This window comes from Cervus elaphus, chromosome 5 (genome assembly GCF_910594005.1).
Source record: "Cervus elaphus chromosome 5, mCerEla1.1, whole genome shotgun sequence".
In the NCBI taxonomy this organism is placed as follows: domain Eukaryota; kingdom Metazoa; phylum Chordata; class Mammalia; order Artiodactyla; family Cervidae; genus Cervus; species Cervus elaphus.
Window position 1 is genome coordinate 59,904,887 of NC_057819.1, and position 23,615 is coordinate 59,928,501.

The 23,615-nt window shown below is 41.1% G+C and overlaps 1 protein-coding gene across 5 annotated transcripts in view; it reads right to left on the reverse strand.

The window, feature by feature from the left end:
• Window positions 1-23,615, reverse strand: part of NR3C2 (nuclear receptor subfamily 3 group C member 2) — a 433,599-nt gene that overhangs the window by 125,850 nt on the left and 284,134 nt on the right. The gene's annotated exons all lie outside the window — the stretch shown is intronic.

The following is a 23,615-nucleotide window of genomic DNA, read 5'->3' on the forward strand; positions in this document are numbered from 1 at the left end:
CTTCCTGGTACAAAAATGGAAAAATAATATTTACACAGAACTTTCTTAAAATACCATCCTTGGGATCTTTGTTATAGTTATGAGTTGGTTTTAAAATGAAATCCACTGTGCCTTTAATAACAGTATAACCAAACAAGAGTTTTTTTTTCCCTAAATTCAGCTTACTAATATATGGCCATCTGATGTGAAGAACTGACTCATTTGAAAAGACACTGATGCTGGGAAAGACTGAAGGCGGGAGAAGGGGACGACAGAGGATGGGATGGTTGGATGGCATCACTGACTCAATGGACATGAATTTGAGTAAGCTCTGGGAGCAGGTAATGGACAGGGAGGCCTGGTGAGCTGCGGTCCATGGGGTCGCAAAGAATCGGACATGACTGAGCAACTGAACTGAACTGAACTGAATGTATGAACAAGGTTTGACTTCCAACTCATATATTCATTCATTCATTCATTCAATAAGCATTTATTAAGAATCTGCATGCTAAATGCTCTGGATATGAAGAGAAAAGGATAATTCTGTTCCTGAGAAATTCAAAGACTATTTGGCAAGAAATACCTATGAACAATAAATACAATAAAATATATGAAGTGCTACAATAGAAACTTTGGGAGCACAGAGGAGGCACTAATGAATGTGACCTAAAGAAGTCATAAAAAGCTTTGTAGGAGACATGTTAATACTGTATATACATACAGGGCTTCCCTGGTGGTCCAGTGGCTAAGACTCCATGCTCCCAGTGCAGGGGGCCTGGGTTCAGTTCCTGGTTAGGGAACTAGACCCCACATGCCGCAACTAAAGGACCCGAGTGCCGCAACTAAAGGACCCGAGTGCTGCAACTAAGACCTGGCACAGTCAAATAAATGAATAAAGATAGATACTGAAAACCAAATGTATATACGTACATAACATCTTAGAGCTGTGTAAAAGACTGATCCATGAAGGGTACAAGTTAAGTAGCGGTGGAAGTGATGAGTGTTTTGAGTTCAGTCTGGAATGGGTAACAGGGACTGATCAGCGCAACGGAGGGGTACACAGGCCATTTAAGAACTGTGTAGACAAAGGTACAACCAGAAGGTTGTGGACAAGTGACGTGAGTGGCTTTTCAAAAAGGAAGGGAAGTGTCAGGGAGTAAGAAGAGACAGGGATGAGGTGGGTGAGTATGTAGAGGGCCCAAACCAGCAAGGCATCCAGAAATTCCAGAGTGATGGGCATATATCTGGAAAAGACAGAAACTCTAATTCAAAGAGATACATGCACCTCCATGTGCATCGTAGCACTACTTACCAAGACAGGGAAGCAGCTTAAGTTTCCATAGACAGATCAATGGATAAAGAAGATGTGGTACATGCATGCCATGGGGTATTACTGAGCCATAAAAAAGAATGAAATAACACCGTTTTCAGCAACATGGGGAGACCCAGAGATCATCATACTGAGTGAAGTCAGATAAAGACAAACATTATATGGTGTTACTTATATGTGGAATCTAAAAACTATATAAACAAATGTATATGCAAAACAGAAACAGACTCACAAGGATAGAAAACAAGCTTCTGGTTACCAAAGAGAAATGGGCAGCGGGAGGAATAAACTAGGAGGATGGGATTGTCTGATATGCACAACCATATACAAAACAGACAAACAACAAAGATTGACTGTACCGCACAGGGAACTATATTCAGTATCTTGCAGTGCATATCTTACCTATAATGATTAGAATTCGGAAAAGAGTACACATATCCGAATCTCTTTGCTATACACTTGAAACTAACATAATATTGTAAGTCAAATGTACGTCAATAAAAATTAAAAATGCCAGAGTTTTGTTGGATACAAACCAGAACATATGTGATGGGCAAAATAATGGTCTTCCAAAGATGTTCAGCTCCTCATCCCCAGAACCTGTGAATGTGTTACCTTACAGGCAAAAGGACCCTGCAGGCTTAACTAAACAAAGGATTTTAAGATAAAATAATTATTCTGTATTGTTGACACGGGCCAAATATAATCACAAGGGTCCTTATAAGTGAGAGATGGAGGAAGGACAGGCAGAGAAGAAGATGTGACAACGGAAGCAGAGGTAGAACGTATGTAGTACGGCTTTGAAGATGGAAGGGGGCCAGGAGCCCAGGAATGTGGGCAGCCTCCAGAAGCTGGAAGAGGCAAGGACATGAATTCTCTCCTTGAACCTTGACCAAGGAACGCTGGCTGCTGACACATTGATTTTTTTTTTTTTTTTAATTTTTTTATTAGTTGGAGGCTAATTACTTCACAACATTTCAGTGGGTTTTGTCATACATTGATATGAATCAGCCATAGATTTACACGTATTCCCCATCCCGATCCCCCCTCCCATCTCCCTCTCCACCCGATTCCTCTGGGTCTTCCCAGTGCACCAGGCCCGAGCACTTGTCTCATGCATCGCACCTGGGCTGGTGATCTGTTTCACCATAGATAGTATACATGCTGTTCTTTTGAAACATCCCACCCTCACCTTCTCCCACAGAGTTCAAAAGTCTGTTCTGTATTTCTGTGTCTCTTTTTCTGTTTTGCATATAGGGTTATCGTTACCATCTTTCTAAATTCCATATATATGTGTTAGTATGCTGTAATGTTCTTTATCTTTCTGGCTTGCTTCACTCTGTATAAGGGGCTCCAGTTTCATCCATCTCATTAGGACTGGTTCAAATGAATTCTTTTTAACAGCTGAGTAATATTCCATGGTGTATATGTACCACAGCTTCCTTATCCATTCATCTGCTGATGGGCATCTAGGTTGCTTCCATGTCCTGGCTATTATAAACAGTGCTGCGATGAACATTGGGGTGCACGTGTCTCTTTCAGATCTGGTTTCCTCAGTGTGTATGCCCAGAAGTGGGATTGCTGGGTCATATGGCAGTTCTATTTCCAGTTTTTTAAGGAATCACCACACTGTTTTCCATAGTGGCTGTACTAGTTTGCATTCCCACCAACAGTGTAAGAGGGTTCCCTTTTCTCCACAGCCTCTCCAGCATTTATTGCTTGTAGACTTTTGGATAGCAGCCATCCTGACTGGCGTGTAATGGTACCTCATTGTGGTTTTGATTTGCATTTCTCTAATAATGAGTGATGTTGAGCACCTTTTCATGTGTTTGTTAGCCATCTGTATGTCTTCTTTGGAGAAATGTCTGTTTAGTTCTCTGGCCCATTTTTTGATTGGGTCATTTATTTTTCTGGAATTGAGCTGCAGGAGTTGCTTGTATATTTTTGAGATTAATCCTTTGTCTGTTTCTTCGTTTGCTATTATTTTCTCCCAATCTGACGGCTGACACATTGGTTTTTAACTCAATGAGATCCATCTTGGACCTCTGACCTTCAGAACTGTGAGGTTCTGGATGTGCCTTGTTTTAAGCTTGCATTGCTTTCACAGCAGCAAGGGGAAACTCATGCACACAGGTGCACAGGTGCTTCCCTCTAGCCTTCCTGTGTTTGGTGCAGATGAGAGGGCTTTGCTGGGCCTGAAAAAGGGAGCTGTGCCACTCAGACCACCAAGAGGGAGTTGGCAGAAACTGTCCACAGCACTGAACCAGAAAGAGGAGTCAGGCTGGGGAAGTCGCTGACCATGGGGTGGGCACAGCAGAGCAGCTGGCAGAACGAGTCACACAGGACGATGCCCAGGAGTGGCTCAGACCCTTCCAAAGAGCAGGGGGCAGGCAGAAGCAGAGAGGGATGTGTGTGTTTGGGGCGGGGGGTGGCGTTGAGGCAAGTCAGCATTGCGTACACTGCTTTATGATGAGTCTCGGGATCTCGTTCCTTCTGAATTTCAAATAGCCTAAGGAGATTTAGATTTCTTTCTTTTTAAATAAGTCAAATATATTGAGAAAAATCGACCTACCGGAAAAGAAAGCCTGTTTGGGAACAGAGCAGTTAGCGAGCCTTAGAGTAAATGAATCAAGTAAAGCTAAGCTCTTTTAACTTTTATTTTGAACCTGTTTTCAATTCCAAACTACTGCAATAAAGTCTTTTATATCATATTTAGAGCCTGATAAGAATATTCCTGTAACCACAAAACAGCTGGAAAGCCAACAATAGTGTCACCACTAATATTATCTGAGAAAGTTGAATGATGTGGCCCAAACCAACTCTACTGAGTAAAGACAGGGACGTGGGTCAAGAGGTTACTTACTGTGAAGACCAAACACTGAGCAGAGACTCTCCTGAGGGCTAAGAGGACACCAGATACACAGGGGTTTCCTTCTAACCCACCGACCACAGGCGTGAGAGAGGACCCCACGGTGGGGCCTGAGAACTACGAATGTGGGGGGTGAGCTGCAACCCAGCTTCCTTCTCTGCTCTCCCTGCCTCCCCACAATGGATACAGATGTCTGCACACGTCGAGGGTGTGTCCAGGTGGGAGCACGTGAGCAGAAGTGTGGTGACACAGGGTGGCATTTCTAAATTTGCTTCTTGTAACAAATCATAAACCTCACCAGGGACCCCTCTTTCCCCCTCCATTTCCTTCTTGGGATTATTCCCACCTTCTCTTTCTTACCTCACTGTTGTCTCCCCAGTATGGAAAGTCAGAGTCATTGTTTCTGCATCTTTCTCTCTGGGGGTGGCGGGGGCGGGGAGGGCTTCCCAGGTGGTGCTAATGGTAAAGACTCTGCCTGCCTATGCGGGAGACACAAGAGATGAGGGTTCAATCCCTGGCTTGGGAAGATCTGCTGGAACAGGAAATGGCAACCTGCTTCAGCATTCCTGCCTGGAGAATTCCATGGACAGAGGAGCCTGGTGAGCTGCAGTTGATGGGGTCACACACATTGAGCGATTGAGCACACACACAACTCTCTGGGGACAAGGAACCTCCCTTCATCTTTGAGTTCTGAACAATCTGCCCCAGGGATGTGTAGCATTTAAATGTGCAGCTTATCAATTATGTTTAAAGTTACTGCTCGGTAAGGCATAAAACTAGTAAAGTTAGTGGACTAAAAGCTAACATGGTCCTTTGTAAGTTTTTTTTTTTTTTGGCAAGAAAATACTAACTTAAAATACTTTTAGGGGCCTTCTCCTGGTGAAGAAATATTTCCCAGATGCCAGTGAGTGATTTACTTGAGAAAAACAGAAATGACATTAAATAGGGAAAAACATTAAAGGGCTTAAAAAAAAAATGAAACCAATGAAAGGGTTTTCTTATCCTAAGAAAAATGCTCCCAATGTTACAGCAAGCTCTTGAATAGTCGTTCTCCACTCTGGTGAGATGATGTACAATGTCTAGAATTTTATAAAGGAAAGAGGCTGCCCGTGCTCCATTTAGATTTACTGCATGAGAGTCTCCAGGCACACGGCATGGGTGAGTAGGTTTACCACGAAGACTTGACATGCTAGAGAGGGTGCAGAGAAAAGGGAACCCTCTTACACTGCTGGGGGGACTGTAAATTGGTGCAGTCACCGTGGAAAGAGTATGGAGTTTTCTCAAAAAATTAAAAACAGTTGCCATATGATCCAGCAATCCCATTCCTGGGATTGGTTCTATCTAAACCAAAATTATAATTAAAAAAAAATGCATGCACATTTATGTTCATAGAAGCACTGTTTACAGTAGCTAAGACATGGAAGCAACCTAAATGCCTGACACACGAATGGATGAAGATGTGGTACACAAACACACACACATATATATGCAATGGAATATAACTCTGCCACAAAGAGAGTGACATAATGCCATTTGTAGCAATATGGATAGACCTACAGATTATCATACTAAGTGAAGTCAGTCAGAAAGAGACAAATACTGTACGATATCACTTATATGTGGAATCTAACATATGGCACACATGAACTTATCTATAAAACAGAAACAGACTCATAGACATAGAAAATAGACTTTGGTTGCCAAGGGGCAGGCGGTGGTTGGGGAGGGAAGGATCAAGCCTTTGGGGTTAACAGACCCAAACTATTATATACAGAACAGAAAAACAACACGGTCCTGGACAGCAGGGGACTATGTTCACTGTGTGTGCTGCGTACTCAGTCACTCCAATCCTGTCCAACTCATTGCGACCCCATGGACTGTAGCCCTCCAGGCTCCTCTGTCCATGGGATTCTCCAGGCAAGAGTACTGGAGTGGGCTGTCATGCCCTCCTACAGGGGATCTTCCCGATCCAGGGACTGAACCCATATCTCTTATGTCTCCTGCATTGGTAGCTGGAGACATTAATTCTTTACCATTAATGCCACCTTAGCTTCCCAGGTAAGGAAGCTGCCTGACAATGCAGGAGACGCGATGGACACAGGTTCGATCCCTGGGTCTGGAAGATCCCTGGAGAAGGACAAGGCAACCCACTCCAGTATTCTTGCCTGGAGAATCCCATGGATAGAGGAGCCTTGCAGGTTACAGCCCATAGGGTCACAAAGAGTCGGATGTGACTGAGTGCACACACACACACACACACTAAAAGTACATTCAATATCCTGTGACAAACCATAATGAAAAAGAATGTGAAAAAGAATGTACATGTGTATATAACTGAATCACTTTGCTATACAGCAGAAACACAACATTGTAGATACTTCAATAAAATAAATTTTAAAAAATAAAACAAAGACTTGAAGATGAGTTGGAGAGGCAGCGAGAACTGAGAACAGCAGCCCCACAAGACAGCTGACTGTACAGTCCTCCTAATTCCCATCATTCTTACAAGTAACCTTTAGAAATTGGCCTCAAATTTCTACCCTGACTCAACTTTATCTAAAAGTATGAGTATTTACAAATGTAAAAGTGTTTTTACTTTATGGGATTTAAGTTTTGGCTTTAAAAATGTAAAAACTGAGCTAATTAACGTATGCAAATGTTTCTAAGTAATTAGCATGAAACTCCTGTCACTTACATGGCAAATGAAGATGTAACTGTTGGAAGTTTCATTGGTGAATTAGCCTAATTTTAGAATGAAGAACGGCTTGGTCTGAAGATTGATAGACTAAGAAAACTGTATGTTGAAAGAAATCTTCAATTATAAAAATTTTACAAAATTGCTCATCAAGGTGTCTCCCAGTTTCTCTGGTGGTGCTGAAGTGAGTTCTGAAGAGTTTCCAGGGGGACAGAGAGGTGTTGGGGAGGGTCAAGAACTGAAAGGAGATGTCAGGAGGTCGGCTGGTACCAAATGGCTCCCAAGAGGAACAGTCTATCTTCACAGGTGTTTCTTAAGTGTCTGTTACAAGAGATAAAAAAGATGGACACGGCACACGTTCCAAAGACACCAATCAGAACTGCCTCACTCATCCCCAGGCTAGAAATGATTTAAAAATCCCTGTGGGTTTGTGTGCTCAGTCATGTCTGACTCTTTGTGACCCCACAGACTGTAGCCTGCTATGCTCCCCCATCCATAGGATTCTCCAGGCAAGAATACTGGAGTGGGTTGCCAATCCATTCTCCAGGGACTCTTCCAGACTCATGGATCAAACCTGCATCTCTTGCATCTCCTGCAGGCTGATTCTTTACCACTGGAGCTACCTGGTAAGCCCTAAAAATCTCTAAGATGGCCAGAAACTTCTAGTCAAGTTGCATTCAATTTTTGGTAAGAATGGGAAGGGTTGATTTTCATAGTCCTAGTTCAGAGCACCAACATCAAATGAAGAATGCTGTCTATGGATGGATGCTGAGGTCAGAATGGAGGTGGTCTTCAGGTAGGGAGAAGTGTGGGTCTTCTGATTTCACGATGCAGAACTGCTCCTTTTCAGATGACATCCCACACAAGCGTCAGTTCGTGCCATAGGACCATTTGATCATTTTGTTGCACAAAGCATGCAACCAGGATAAATGCCCTCCTCTCCAAATGTTGAGGGACAGAGTCAGAGAAAGACATCCTGACATGCTACTACTTTAAGTGACAGATAGAAGTCAGGAGGTTGACCCTACTCTACAGTAAGCAGAAAGATCTGATGCGGGTTATCATCAACACAGAGGGTGCTCTTAAGCACAGCGCTGTACATTTCTAATGCTTATCTGGCCCATAAAGGCCGGTGCCTGCCTTCACCAGGCCGCACTGGCAACATCACGGGGAACATGTGGAATTTAGGAGGCATGCAATGGATATTTGCTGGATGAAGAATCAATGGATGGATTCATCAGAGATGCACTTTGTTTTGGCTGTGTAGCATGCGGGATCTGAGTTCCCTGACCAGGGATCAAAACTGTGCCCCATGCTTTGGGAGTGCAGAGACTTAACCACTGGAGCCGGGGAAGTCCCAGAGGTACACTTTTTGACTACCATGATCCCCTCCTATACAGGCTAAATTAATTTTAATATAAAAAATAATTAAGTGATAGCAGAGTAACTGCTTATCTTCATCACTATTAAACATACTTTACATCATTATGCTCTCAAAACAAATATCATATAAAACCCTTGAAGGAGGAATACAGAACAATTACATTTTGGAGTTTCTTGTTTTCATGATCTAACTCAGAAACTGGCTTTACATTGTTGTTGACAGATCTACTTTTCAAAATAATGAAGCAGCACATTCAGAAGAAACTTTTTATTAGCTCTGCTAGTTTAGGCTTTAAGAGCCTCTTCATCAAAATGTAAAACATTATTTTTTAATTAGCAAGTCTTGGCTCTTCTTCCACCTTCATTCCCCAAATTTAATACAAAGAACTTTCTCTATCCTTGATTAATCACTGTAATGACTATGTATTTTATGATTTGATAAATCAATAGAAATATTTTCAAAATCTATTAGAATTGCATTAGCTGTTAAAAGGTATGCTATCTGTCCCAGAAAAATCATCATCTATGATATTAAACATCATACTTACTTACTCCTGAAGACTGAGGGGCTGTTTTCTGTTTTTTAATTTATTGAAGTATAGTTGATTGACAATGTTGTGTTAATTTCTGCTGGATAGCAGAGTGATTCAGTTATACACACATATATACATTCTTTTTCATGTTCTTTTCCATTATGTTTTATCACAAGATATGAAGGACTGTTTTCTAACAGTTACATATTAAGCAGTTGAATGGCTTTCTGTATATCTTAGAGGTAAGAACAGAGACTTTACTGGAATATAAACAGGTGAAGAGGGGAGAAGAGGATATTTATCAAGAGCGAACAAGTTGCAGATCACTGGTCTCTAAGATTTTTCCAATGAAAGAAAAAAGACTAAGTTATATTCCTTAATATGCATACCTGTAAATTGAAAGTAAATGAAATCAGTGATTGCAACTTTGAGAAATCAGTCTGTGAGGTAGATGATACCTACAGAATAGGTGGGACTTTATTTACCTAGCATGATAGTTCAGCTCTTTCTAAGATGACTGAGTGCAGACAACCTATGACCCTTGGTTTTAAGTGGATTGTCCCTCTTTCCAAATTATCTCTACCCCTACTCTCCCATGAGCCCAGAGCTCACCTGATATTCTAAAGCCTGGCATTTAGGGGCAGAGAATAGTTCAGATTTAGAGATGTATTCTATAAGGCAATACCCATCTTACACACTGAATGATTTAAAACAGTTAAGATTTGTTTTATTTATGCTTTTTGTGTTATGTCTTGGTTTGTGTGTTTTCAAAGAAGCCATTCAAAAAGTCTTAAACTCCAAAATAAAGCACTAGCAGTTCTGTTTCAAGAAGCATAGAAAGCTATTACTTCGTTTTGTCCATCCGTTTTCTAAAATGGACACTTTTTACTTCTAAATATATAGATAGCTCAGAATAAATTCAGGGTGTTGGAAAAAGTGCTATGGTTTGAGAGATGCTCCACAATGCAGAGATCATTGTAATGTCTGGGAGCCTGTATTGCTTCCATAGTACTCGGATTGCTAGCTACACTTACTTTCCTTTTTGAAAAATGGGATCAAAAGGCTCCTTGTCACAGTTTGTCAGGCTTTGGACCCTAGCGACCTGTAACTGGCCATGCCAGGCTGGGGAAGGTGGGGCAGCAGGGTCAAAGGCCGCTCTTTGTCTTCGTCTCAACCCGGTGAGAAGCTCTGTTCTGCATGGAGACCAACCTGCTGGCCGGGCCTTCTTTGGGGAATTTTGAGTACAAAATACTCAGGTGTCAATGAAGCTGACAAGAGAGAGAAGGCGGTAAGTAGAAACAGGGGTAGTGAAATAAAAAAAGCAAACAAGGGAGGGAGGAGAGAGCATGGCAGAAAGAAGCTGGTAAAACAGGAAAACAATCGAACAGAGAAAGTTCTAAAAACTGGAAACCTATTGTCTCCTAAATGACATCCCCGTGTTTCCCAAAGACTAAACATGAAACCAGCAATATTTTTATAATAAAACTCCATCATCTGAGATAACTCGAAAGAGTATAACAATAATATAAAACACCCTGAACGCAACAAAAAGAAAACAAAATCTCCACTATTTTACCAGAGTGTTAGGAAAACAACTGTATTTCAGAAAACATGGGTGAGTGTGGGCGACTGTAGGGCTGCTGTGGACCAGCGTAAAGAGACCTGCATATCCGAGACGCTTCTCAGAAGGAGTTCTGACTCAGACCTGTTGAAACCACAAACGTAAGATACCCTGGGCCCCAAAGGTAGACAGGTTAAGCTCTCAGGCCCACTGGCCCATTAAGTATGACTGGGATGATGACCTACCAGGACAGACTGCAAGTGAAAAAGGAAATGAAAGCAAAAATGGGCATCTGGGCTTCCCAAGTGGTACTAACGGTAAAGAACCCTCCTGCCAATGCAGGAGACACAAGAGACGAGGGTTCAGCTCCTGGGCTGGAAGATCCCCTGGAGAAGGACAAGGCAACCCACTCCAGTATTCTTGCCTGGAGAATCCCATGGACAGCGGGCTACAGTCTATGGGATCTCAAGAGAGTCAGACATGACTGAGCACACATGTATACCCAGTGGAAGGTTTCCCACATCCCTGGATTTAATATTTAAAAAGACCCAAGATAAGCAACCTTCTTGGGTAAGCTCAACAAGGCTCAAGTGAGCACCTATAAGTATATATATTCTTGGGAGGGATGAGCATTTACACTGAATGTCTGAATTGCTTCTGTTTTAAGACACTATCAGTCACAAAATAAGACATCAATTTCCCCCCCTTTGCTTAGCTTTGATGTTTTTCTTCCTTTCTAAAAACATTTTTATTTTATATTGAATTTACAATGTTGTGCTAGTTTCAAGTATACATCAAAGTGATTTAGTTATACAAATATACATGTCTGTTCTTTTTCAGATTCCAATTTAATTAGAGTTTTGAAGGGAACTAATAAAAATTAAATGTACATATTAATTACAAATTGTAACCACATCAGTTAAAAACCTACAAGAAAAAAAATGCCTTAGATTTGAAGAAAGAGAGTAAATCTTGAAATGCTGCCTGTTTCAGAACTGATCCTAAACTCTCCTATGGAAATTTCACAAGGTAAAAATACCAGTTGTTTAATTCAAGTTGTATTACTATGACAATGAGTAAGGCTTAACTCATATATGAAGGTTCAGAAACCATACTTTCACTGATTTATAGAAATGTGTCATTTTCCTCTCCACTTTTCTGCTGAAAAGTCCCACTGAAATTCTTACTGTTTACAAGCAAGAGGAACGGAAAGGGAAAAAAAACCTAAGGAATGGTATTTCTTCATAAAACTCGGTACACTTGGGCTTTCTAAACTTCTACAGACTACTGCCTATCCGGCCTCAGGAGACCCTTAAAGATACAAAAATTGTTTTTCTTATTGGATTTCAGATATTAAACCTTCTCTCTCACTGGCATTGATCCTGTGATTTCTCTCCCCAGACCTGCACTGTGTGTGAATTTTGCAGGTGACCAGATGAGCTAGCTGGAGCAAGCTGCTGGCAGATAAAGCCAATTTTCTTCAAGTAAAAAGATCTCTCTCTCAGGACTTCCCGTGTCAGTCACGGCTCTGCCATTCTTTGGTCTCTGGGACTTTTGTTTTTCACTCACTTTTCCCTTTCAGTTTTCAAAGCATTTCCCAGCGGAAGACTTACTGATGTCTCTAGGTATTTTTTTTTCCTCTCTCCTTTTTACCTCCTTCCTGATACTCACTCTGTATGTCGAATTCTCTACCTCTTCTGCTCAGTAGCACAATTAATCTTGTTTCCCTTCTTTCTAGTTCAAATTGTGAAAGCTATTTTTAAAACATTTTATCGCAGAACATGTTCATCAGGGTTGATAAACTAGAAAAGAGACAAGAAAAACCTTATCTGTCACTTTACTTCAAAAATATAAGCGCTTTTCGTATCCTTCCATTTCCTCCTAGTCTCCTGACTCATGCAAATCTTTTCCTATAGATCTGTTAATCACGTAATAGGAACCTAAATCATTTTGCATACTCATTTTTCATTATTACTTTTGTGCAGAAAGTATTTTATTTTGTTATGAATTTTCATAACCATAATTTTATTGCCTGATTAATATTGCATTATGTGGATGGATTTTAATTTAAATATTTTCCTCTCTGTGGTTCCATTCTCATCAGGAATATAAGAGTATCCGTTCCAGAATTAACCTCATGTCTCCCTTTCTTTCTCACCTAGCTGCTTTCTTTCCAGCCTTCAAAAAAGCAACCATGACAAGATGGCGGAGGAGTAGGACCGGGAGACCACTTTCTCTCCTACAAATTCATCAAAAGAATAACCGAATGCAGAGCAAACTTCACAAAACAACTTCTGATAGCTAGCTGAGGTCATCAGGCGCCCAGAAAAGCAGACCATTGTCTTCGAAAGGAGGTAGGACAAAATATAAAAGATAAAAAGTGAGACAAAAGAGCTAAGGACGGAGACCCGTCCCGGGAAGGGAGTCTTAGGCGGCCTTGCTTGGGCTAGGGTCCGGGCCTGAGTGCCCTGAGGACAATCGGGGGGAGCTTCTGTGAGGTGCCAACTTGAACTGTGGGAGACCAAAGGAGAGAGAGAAAATTGACCGGCCGGAACACACTGCCGGCCGTTCGCAGAACAAAGGGACGGGGAAAGTCCCGAGAAGAGCTCGCAGGCTGCGGACCGGCCCAGCCCCGCCGGAGGCAGGAGGCAGGGAGGAGGGGAAGGTCGCGGCGAGACACAGGGCGCAGGCACCCGACCGGCGCGGGGCGGGGACTGGGGCTGGGGACGCGGAGGGCGGAAGGCGCGCGCACCCGCCTGGCGCCAGCGGAAACTGAGACTGGGTCCGCGGAAGGGAGTGGGTGCGCCACACCTGGGGATAGCGCGCCCACCAAGCCCCTGGCTGCCTGGACCGCTCTGACCGGGAAGGCACAGAGAGCAGGCGCAGCTTTTCCTTCCGCGCTTTTGTGTAACACCCGGGGGCTGGAACCTAGCGCAGCGCGGGGCGCGCTCCGTGTAGAGCAGCCGGGAGCCTGAGCAGCGCAGACGGAGAAAGCAGCGTCGGCCCCTTCCGGCAGCGCCAGCCCGCCCCCGCAGGGCCAGCCCCTCCCCGCAGCGTCAGCCCCGCCCCCGCAGGGCCAGCCCCTCCCCGCAGCGTCAGCCCCGCCCCGCAGCGTCAGCCCCTCCCAGCAGCGCAACGGAACTAGCTACCTGAATAAGAGTCCGCCTCCGGCCGCCTGTGTCAGGGCGGAAATGAGCCTCTGAAGAGACCGGCAAACAGAAGCCAAATAAACAAAGGGAACCGCTTCAGAAGGGACTGGTGCAACAGATTAAAATCCCTGAAGAAAACACCGACTTCACCGGAAGGGCCCTGTAGATATCGAGAAGTGCAAGCTGGAACGAGGAGCTATCTGAAACTGAGCCGAACCCACACTGACCGCAACAGCTCCAGAGAAATTCCTAGACATATTTTTACTTTTTTTTTTATTTTTCTGTTTTTTCTAAGTAAGGAAAAAAAAAAATTTTTTTTTCTTTTTATATTTTTCTTTTTTATTTTTTCTCTTTTATTTTCCTTTAAAATTCCCTATTACTCCCCCATTACTCCTTAACTTTCATTTTCATAGATTTTTACAATTTTTTTAATTAAGGGAAAAAAAAATTTTTTTTTCTTTCTTTTTTTTTTTTTTTTTTTTTCTTTTTCTTTTTTTTTCTTCTCCTTTTTCTTCTTTTTTTTTTTCTTTCCTTTTTCTCTTCTATTTTCTATTTTTCTTTTTCTCTTATTTCTTTTAAAGTCCTCTAGTACTCCTCTACTACTCTTCATTTTCATCTTCACTACACTATAACCTTACAAAAAAAAAAAAAAAAGAGAAGCCCTATCTTAAAACCGAAGATTATTCCCTCCCAATCTTAACTCTCTGTTTTCTACCTCAGAACACCTCTATTTCCTCTTTTCCCCTTCTCTTCCCCATCCAATTCTGTGAATCCTTGTAGGTGTCTGAGATACGAGAACACTCTGGGAACAGACAGCTGCGTAGATCTGTCTCTCTCCTCTTGAGTCCCCCTTTTTCTCCTCCTACTCATCTCTATCTCCCTCCTCCCTTTTCTCCTGTTCATGTAACTCTGTGAACCTCTCTGGGTGTCCCTAACGGGGGAGAATCTTTTCGCCATTAACCTAGAAGTTTAATTATCAGAGCTGTATAGTTGGAGAAGTCCTGAGACTACAGGAAGAATAAAACTGAAATCCAGAGGCAGGAAACTTAAGCCCAAAACCTGAGAACACCAGAAAACTCCTGACTACATGGAACTTTAAGTGATAAGTGACCGTCCAAAAGCCTCCATACCTACACTGAAACCAACCACCACCCAAGAGCCAATAAGTTTTAGAGCAAGACATACCACGCAAATTCTCCAGCAACACAGGAACATAGCCCTGAATGTCAACATACAGGCTACCCAAGGTCACACCTAACACATAGACCCAACTCAAAACTCATTACTGGGCACTCCATTGCTCTCCAAAGAGAAGAAATCAAGTTCCACGCACCAGTACACTGACGCAAGCTTCCCTAACCAGGAAACCTTGACAAGCCAAACGTCCAACCCCACCCACTGGGTAAATCCTCCACAATAAAAAGGAACCACAGACCTCCAGAATACAGAAAGTCCACTCCAGACACAGCAATCTAAACAAGATGAAAAGGCAAAGAAATACCCAACAGGTAAAGGAACAAGAAAAATGCCCACCAAGTCAAACAAAAGAGGAGGAGATAGGGAATCTACCTGAAAAAGAATTTAGAATAATGATAATAAAAATGATCCAAAATCTTGAAAACAAAATGGAGTTACAGATAAATAGCTTGGAAACAAAGATTGAAAAGATACAAGAATTGTTTAATAAAGACCTAGAAGAAATAAAAAAGAGTCAATTAAAAATGAATAATGCAATGAATGAGATCAAAAACACTTTGGAGGGAACCAAGAGTAGAATAACGGAGGCAGAAGATAGGATAAGTGAGATAGAAGATAAAATGGTGGAAATAAATGAAGCAGAGAGGAAAAAAGAAAAAAGGATCAAAAGAAATGAGGACAACCTCAGGGACCTCTGGGACAATGTGAAACGCCCCAACATTCGAATCATAGGAGTTCCAGAAGAAGAAGACAAAAAGAAAGGCCATGAGAAAATACTCGAGGAGATAATAGCTGAAAACTTCCCTAAAATGGGGAAGGAAATAGCCACCCAAGTCCAAGAAACCCAGAGAGTTCCAAACAGGATAAACCCAAGGCGAAACACCCCAAGACACATATTAATCAAACTAACAAAGATCAAACACAAAGAACAAATATTAAAAGCAGCAAGGGAAAAACAACAAATAACACACAAAGGGATTCCCATAAGGATAACAGCTGATCTATCAATAGAAACCCTCCAGGCCAGAAGGGAATGGCAGGACGTCCTGAAAGTAATGAAAGAGAATAACCTACAACCTAGATTACTGTATCCAGCAAGGATCTCATTCAGATATGAAGGAGAACTCAAAAGCTTTACAGATAAGCAAAAGCTGAGAGAATTCAGCACTACCAAACCAGCTCTTCAACAAATGCTAAAGGATCTTCTCTAGACAGGAAATGCAGAAAGGTTGTATAAACGTGAACCCAAAACAACAAAGTAAATGGCAACGGGACCACACCTATCAATAATTACCTTAAATGTAAATGGGTTGAATGCCCCAACCAAAAGACAAAGATTGGCTGAATGGATACAAAAACAAGACCCCTATATATGCTGTCTACAAGAGACCCACCTCAAAACAAGAGACACATACAGACTGAAAGTGAAGGGCTGGAAAAAAATATTTCATGCAAACGGAGACCAAAAGAAAGCAGGAGTCGCAATACTCATATCAGATAAAATAGACTTTCAAATAAAAGCTGTGAAAAGAGACAAAGAAGGACACTACATAATGATCAAAGGATCAATCCAAGAAGAAGATATAACAATTATAAATATATATGCACCCAACATAGGAGCACCGCAATATGTACGGCAAACACTAACGAGTATGAAAGAGGAAATTAATAGTAACACAATAATAGTGGGAGACTTTAATACCCCACTCACAACTATGGATAGATCAACTACACAGAAAATTAACAAGGAAACACAAACTTTAAATGACACAATGGACCAGCTAGACCTAATTGATATCTATAGGACATTTCACCCCAAAACAATCAACTTCACCTTTTTCTCAAGTGCACACGGAACCTTCTCCAGAATAGATCACATCCTGGGCCATAAATCTGGTCTTGGAAAATTCAAAAAAATTGAAATCATTCCAGTCATCTTTTCTGACCACAGTGCGGTAAGATTAGATCTCAATTACAGGAAAAAAATTGTTAAAAATTCAAACACATGGAGGCTAAATAACACACTTCTGAATAACCAACAAATCATAGAAGAAATCAAAAAAGAAATCAAAATATGTATAGAAATGAATGAAAATGAAAACACAACAACCCAAAACCTATGGGACACTGTAAAAGCAGTGCTAAGGGGAAAGTTCATAGCATTACAGGCTTACATCAAGAAACAAGAAAAAAGCCAAATAAATAACCTAACTCTACACCTAAAGCAATTAGAGAAGGAAGAAATGAAGAACCCCAGGGTTAGCAGAAGGAAAGAAATCTTAAAAATCAGGGCAGAAATAAATGCAAAAGAAACTAAAGAGACCATAGCAAAAATCAACAAAGCTAAAAGCTGGTTTTTTGAAAAAATAAACAAAATTGACAAACCATTAGCAAGACTCATTAAGAAGCAAAGAGAGAAGAACCAAATTAACAAAATTAGAAATGAAAATGGAGAGATCACAACAGACAACACTGAAATACAAAGGATCATAAGAGACTACTACCAGCAGCTCTATGCCAATAAAATGGACAACTTGGATGAAATGGACAAATTCTTAGAAAAGTATAACTTTCCAAAACTGAACCAGGAAGAAATAGAAGATCTTAACAGACCCATCACAGGCAAGGAAATCGAAAGTGTAATCAAAAATCTTCCAGCAAACAAAAGCCCAGGACCAGATGGCTTCACAGCTGAATTCTACCAAAAATTTAGAGAAGAGCTAACACCTACCTTACTCAAACTCTTCCAGAAAATTGCAGAAGAAGGTAAACTTCCAAACTCATTCTATGAGGCCACCATCACCCTAATTCCAAAACCAGACAAAGATGCCACAAAAAAAGAAAACTACAGGCCAATATCACTGATGAACATAGATGCAAAAATCCTTAACAAAATTCTAGCAAACAGAATCCAACAACATATTAAAAAAATCATACACCACGACCAAGTGGGCTTTATCCCAGGAATGCAAGGATTCTTCAATATCCGCAAATCAATCAACGTAATACACCACATTAACAAATTGAAAGATAAAAACCATATGATTATCTCAATAGATGCAGAGAAAGCCTTTGACAAAATTCAACACTCATTTATGATTAAAACTCTCCAAAAAGCAGGAATAGAAGGAACATACCTCAACATTATAAAAGCCATATATGACAAACCCACAGCAAGCATCACCCTCAATGGTGAAAAATTGAAAGCATTCCCCCTGAAATCAGGAACAAGACAAGGGTGCCCACTGTCACCACTACTGTTCAACATAGTGTTGGAAGTTCTGGCCACAGCAATCAGAGCAGAAAAAGAAGTAAAAGGAATCCAGATAGGAAAAGAAGAAGTGAAACTCTCACTGTTTGCAGATGACATGATCCTCTACATAGAAAACCCTAAAGACTCTACCAGAAAATTACTAGAACTAATCAATGAATATAGTAAAGTTGCAGGATATAAAATTAACACACAGAAATCCCTTGCATTCCTATATACTAACAATGAAAAAACAGAAAGTGAAATTAAGGAAACAATACCATTCACCATTGCAACAAAAAGAATAAAATACTTAGGAGTATATCTACCTAAAGAAACAAAAGACCTATACATAGAAAACTATAAAACACTGATGAAAGAAATCAAAGAGGACACAAACAGATGGAGAAACATACCGTGTTCATGGATTGGAAGAATCAATATTGTCAAAATGGCTATTCTACCCAAAGCAATCTATAGATTCAATGCAATCCCTATCAAGCTACCAACGGTATTTTTCACAGAACTAGACCAAAGAATTTCACAATTTGTATGGAAATACAAAAAACCTCGAATAGCCAAAGTAATCTTGAGAAAGAAGAATGGAACTGGAGGAATCAACCTGCCTGACTTCAGACTCTACTACAAAGCCACAGTCATCAAGACAGTATGGTACTGGCACAAAGACAGAAATATAGATCAATGGAACAGAATAGAAAGCCCAGAGATAAATCCACGAACCTATGGACACCTTATCTTTGACAAAGGAGGCAAGGATATACAATGGAAAAAAGACAACCTCTTTAACAAGTGGTGCTGGGAAAACTGGTCAACCACTTGTAAAAGAATGAAACTAGAACACTTTCTAACACCATACACAAAAATAAACTCAAAATGGATTAAAGATCTAAATGTAAGACCAGAAACTATAAAACTCCTAGAGGAGAACATAGGCAAAACACTCTCTGACATAAATCACAGCAAGATCCTCTATGACCCACCTCCCAGAATATTGGAAATAAAAGCAAAACTAAACAAATGGGATCTAATGAAACTTAAAAGCTTTTGCACTACAAAGGAAACTATAAGTAAGGTGAAAAGACAGCCGTCAGATTGGGAGAAAATAATAGCAAATGAAGAAACAGACAAAGGATTAATCTCAAAAATATACAAGCAACTCCTGAAGCTCAATTCCAGAAAAATAAATGACCCAATCAAAAAATGGGCCAAAGAACTAAACAGACATTTCTCCAAAGAAGACATACAGATGGCTAACAAACACATGAAAAGGTGCTCAACATCACTCATTATTAGAGAAATGCAAATCAAAACCACAATGAGGTACCATTACACGCCAGTCAGGATGGCTGCTATCCAAAAGACTACAAGCAATAAATGCTGGAGAGGGTGTGGAGAAAAGGGAACCCTCTTACACTGTTGGTGGGAATGCAAACTAGTACAGCCACTATGGAAAACAGTGTGGAGATTCCTTAAAAAACTGGAAATAGAACTGCCATATGACCCAGCAATCCCACTTTTGGGCATACACACTGAGGAAACCAGATCTGAAAGAGACACGTGCACCCCAATGTTCATCGCAGCACTGTTTATAATAGCCAGGACATGGAAGCAACCTAGATGCCCATCAGCAGATGAATGGATAAGGAAGCTGTGGTACATATACACCATGGAATATTACTCAGCTGTCAAAAAGAATTCATTTGAATCAGTCCTAATGAGATGGATGAAACTGGAGCCCATTATACAGAGTGAAGTAAGCCAGAAAGATAAAGAACATTACAGCATACTAACACATATATATGGAATTTAGAAAGATGGTAATGATAACCCTATATGCAAAACAGAAAAAGAGACACAGAAATACAGAACAGACTTTTGAACTCTGTGGGAGAATGTGAGGGTGGGATGTTTCAAAAGAACAGCATGTATACTATCTATGGTGAAACAGATCACCAGCCCAGGTGGGATGCATGAGACAAGTGCTCGGGCCTGGTGCACTGGGAAGACCCAGAGGAGTCGGGTGAAGAGGGAGGTGGGAGGGGGGATCGGGATGGGGAATAAATGTAAATCTATGGCTGATTCATATCAATGTATGACAAAACCCACTGAAATGTTGTGAAGTAATTAGCCTCCAACTAATAAAAAAATTTAAAAAAAAAAAAAAAAAAAAAAAAAAAAGCAACCATGAGAACTGCTGTTTGTACTGCTCGCTGTGTCTGAGGGTCTTTTCTCTTTTCATGTGACATGCTCCATTCCAAGACGAAAAGGTGGAACTGAGACAGCAGCCCTTTAAGGGCTCCTGCTCAACCAAGTAAAATGATGGATGCAGGTAGCCTTGCAAGTAAATTGAAAACAGAAATGGGACTATCCCGTGATCTGTGAAATTTACATTCTCAAAGCTCCAGGAAGCAATATTTGAATATTTTATTTTATTTATTTATTTATTTTTTGAATATTTTAGAGTCTTCATTAAAGGAATATGAAACTGGGCTTTAGCACAGATGATGAAAAATGAATCAGGGTGGTGGCTTGAAAAAGAGGAAAGACAACTGCATTGGAATCCTTAGGTTGCATTTCTCAAGTCACCGATGATATCATCTTGGATTCCAAGTTCCTCATCTGTGAGTGGAGGACTGGGAGAAGAAAACCTCCAAGATCCCCTCTTTTACAGCCAGAGTGCAGTCAAGTTAGAAACACCCAAAGGACTCATTCCTGGTCTGAGGGCCACGGAGCCTTAATGCCATGCTTTATATATTTTGGGGCAGCTCGAAAACACACATAAATCATCCTCTTTCGATCACTAGCAGTAAAAGCAAAGTGATGGATTTCTTAGGAGGAGGCTATGCAAAACAGTAAATTCTCATGGAACCAGAACCTCACCTTTTTGAGATCTACTCTTAGGGGCTAAAGAAGAGTGTGTGGCCCAGCCTGGGGGCAGAAAACCTGTTATTTTTCTTTCCATTTCTCTGTTAATATTCTTACATTTTCTTCTATTCTCCTTTGCAGGCAGCATAAACATCAGCAGGATTTTTAAAGAAAAGGGATAGAGCTTGTAATAAGAGGAAGGAAGTGGATCCAGAGAAAGGGGAAGAGGCACATTTAATGGCTTTGGTTTCTGATAAATATAAGCCTACTCATTCTTCCTCCTTCCTTCCAACAGAGAGGCTGTTTGGGGACATGGTTAGGATTACAAGCTAACCAGCTGATAGGATACAGGAAAAAGAAATTCTGAAGTATTTTGAACTATCAATGCCTTTAGAAGTGTGTTATAAAGTGTTAGTAGCTCAGTCATGTCCAACTCTTTGCGACCCCGTGGGCTGTAGCCCACCAGCCTCCTTTGTCCATGGAATTCTGGATACTCCAAGAATACTGGAGTGGGTAGCCAGGCCTTCCCCAGGGGACCTTTCTGACCCAGGGATAGAACCCCAGTCTCCTGCATTGCAAGCAGATTCTTTATCATCTGAGCCACCAGGGAAGCCCCATCTTTAGAAGGAGAATGACTAATTTTGTTCCTGGGGTCACAATCATCCACTAGAGAAAATGTCTTCCAAGTTTCATATGAGGTTGCATCTGCCTTATCTCCCAAGAGAGGTAACAGGAAAGAAGGGTGAATAAAGAGAGACCCAGCAGGCCTGCTCTGTTAGGAAAACAGGGGTGAGACTGGAACAATGTATAATAGGTTTTTATTTAATTCACATATTTCATTTTAAAAACCGCTTCATACTAAGAGATTAAACTTTTAAAATCAATTTTATTATTTATCTATTAAACTTTTTAATCTATTTTATCTATTTAATACTATTTTATAGTATTATCTCTTTTAAAATAATAAAATTGTTCACATTTCTTTTTGCCCACACTGAAACAGAAAGCAAGGCTTCTAAATAAGTAATAAAAGAAAAATGGCAATGTATGTTACATCAACTGGATCATTAGTAAAAGTTAATTATTTAACCCAGGAACCAGAAGGAGTTATATTATAACTTGAACCTAAAGAAAGTACTACTCTTATGAATATTAATTTCCATTCTATTTTCGACTTACGACTTTCAATGACCTGAGGATTCAAGGTAAGCTTTTTCTCTAGGAAAATGTTTTACCGAAATCCATAGAACCTCTCCTGCACATATACAGAAACCAACAACAAAGGTGGGTGAACCTGAATTGTGTACTGTGCCAAGCCTCAGCTAGAGACCGTCCCAGACTCAAGTAAGAGGCCTGGTGCCACAGCTGCCATTAAGAGATAAGCAGGGCTATTTTTAAGTGTCAGCCTATAAACAGGGGCCCATGTCACACAGAAGAGTGATGCTGGATACGAGCTTTTGTGCCAGGAACAGAGATTTCGGTTCTGGCGCTGCCACTCCCTGGCACTGGGGCCTTGGGCCAGCTCTTCAGCTTCCGTGGGCCTCCATGAACTCACTCCTTAGGAAGTCCAAAAGGGAGGGGCTGTATGTGTATATACAGCTGGTTCATTCTGCTGTACTGTAAAAACTAACATGACATTGGAAAGCAACCATACTCCAATGAAAATCAATTTAAAAATAAAATAAAACAGGCAGATTAACAGTATGACCCCATAATGCGATGTGAGGTTTGACACATATAAAGGGCTTAGGAGAATGCTCACACACAGAACCCTTAAAAATGCCAGTTAATCATGTGTTCACTCAGCAAACAACTACTGAACAGCTACTTTGTGCCAGGCACTGCTTTAGTCACTGGTGATAAAGCAACAGACAAAACAGGCCAAATGTCTCCCTCTGATGGAATATATATTCTAGCAGAAAATACCTCACAGTTAAGCAGCTCACAATTATTTACTATTACTGGCAAACCAATGGTTTCAATGCCACCCAGGGGATATTTAGCAAAGTTTGGAAATATTTATGGTTGTCACAGTGAGGGCGCGGGGACAGCTAGGCTGGCATCTGATAGGTAGTGATGACGGATACCGATAAACACCCTACAGCACACAGATGGGCCCCAGAACAAAGATCTGTGATGTGCCGTGCTAAGTCACTCAGTCGTGTCCAACTCTTTGCAACCCCATGGACTGTAGCCTGCTAGGCTCCTCTGTCCATGGGGATTCTCCAGGCAAGCATACTGGAGGAGGCTGCCATTCCCTCCTCCAGGGGATCTTCCCAACCCAGGGATTGAACTCAGGTCTCCTGCCTTGAAAGTGAATTCTTTACCATCTGAGCCGCCAGGAAGCCCAAGAATACTGGAGTGGGTAGCCTATCCCTTCTCCAGGGGGTCTTTCCAACCCAGGGATCAAACCATGGCGTCTTCTTCATTGCAGGCAGATTCTTTACCAGCTGAGGTATCAGGGAAGCCCAACAAAGATCTCTCTGGCCCCAGTGTCAACAGAGCAGAGACTGAGAAACTGTTCTAGAGGTAATGTATGGACTCAGTTAATCATGGGCTACACAGCCCTATAAGATAAGGATTATAAGTATCGCTATTTCCTAGCATTTTATAGTAACCAATGGTAATGGTATTTTTTAAAAGATTTTTTTGATGTGGACCATTTTTAAATTCTTTATTGAATTTGTTACAGTACTGCTTCAGTTTTATAATTTTGTTTTATGCCCCCGAGGCATATAGCATCTTAGCTCCCACACCAGGGATCTAACCTATACACCCAGCAC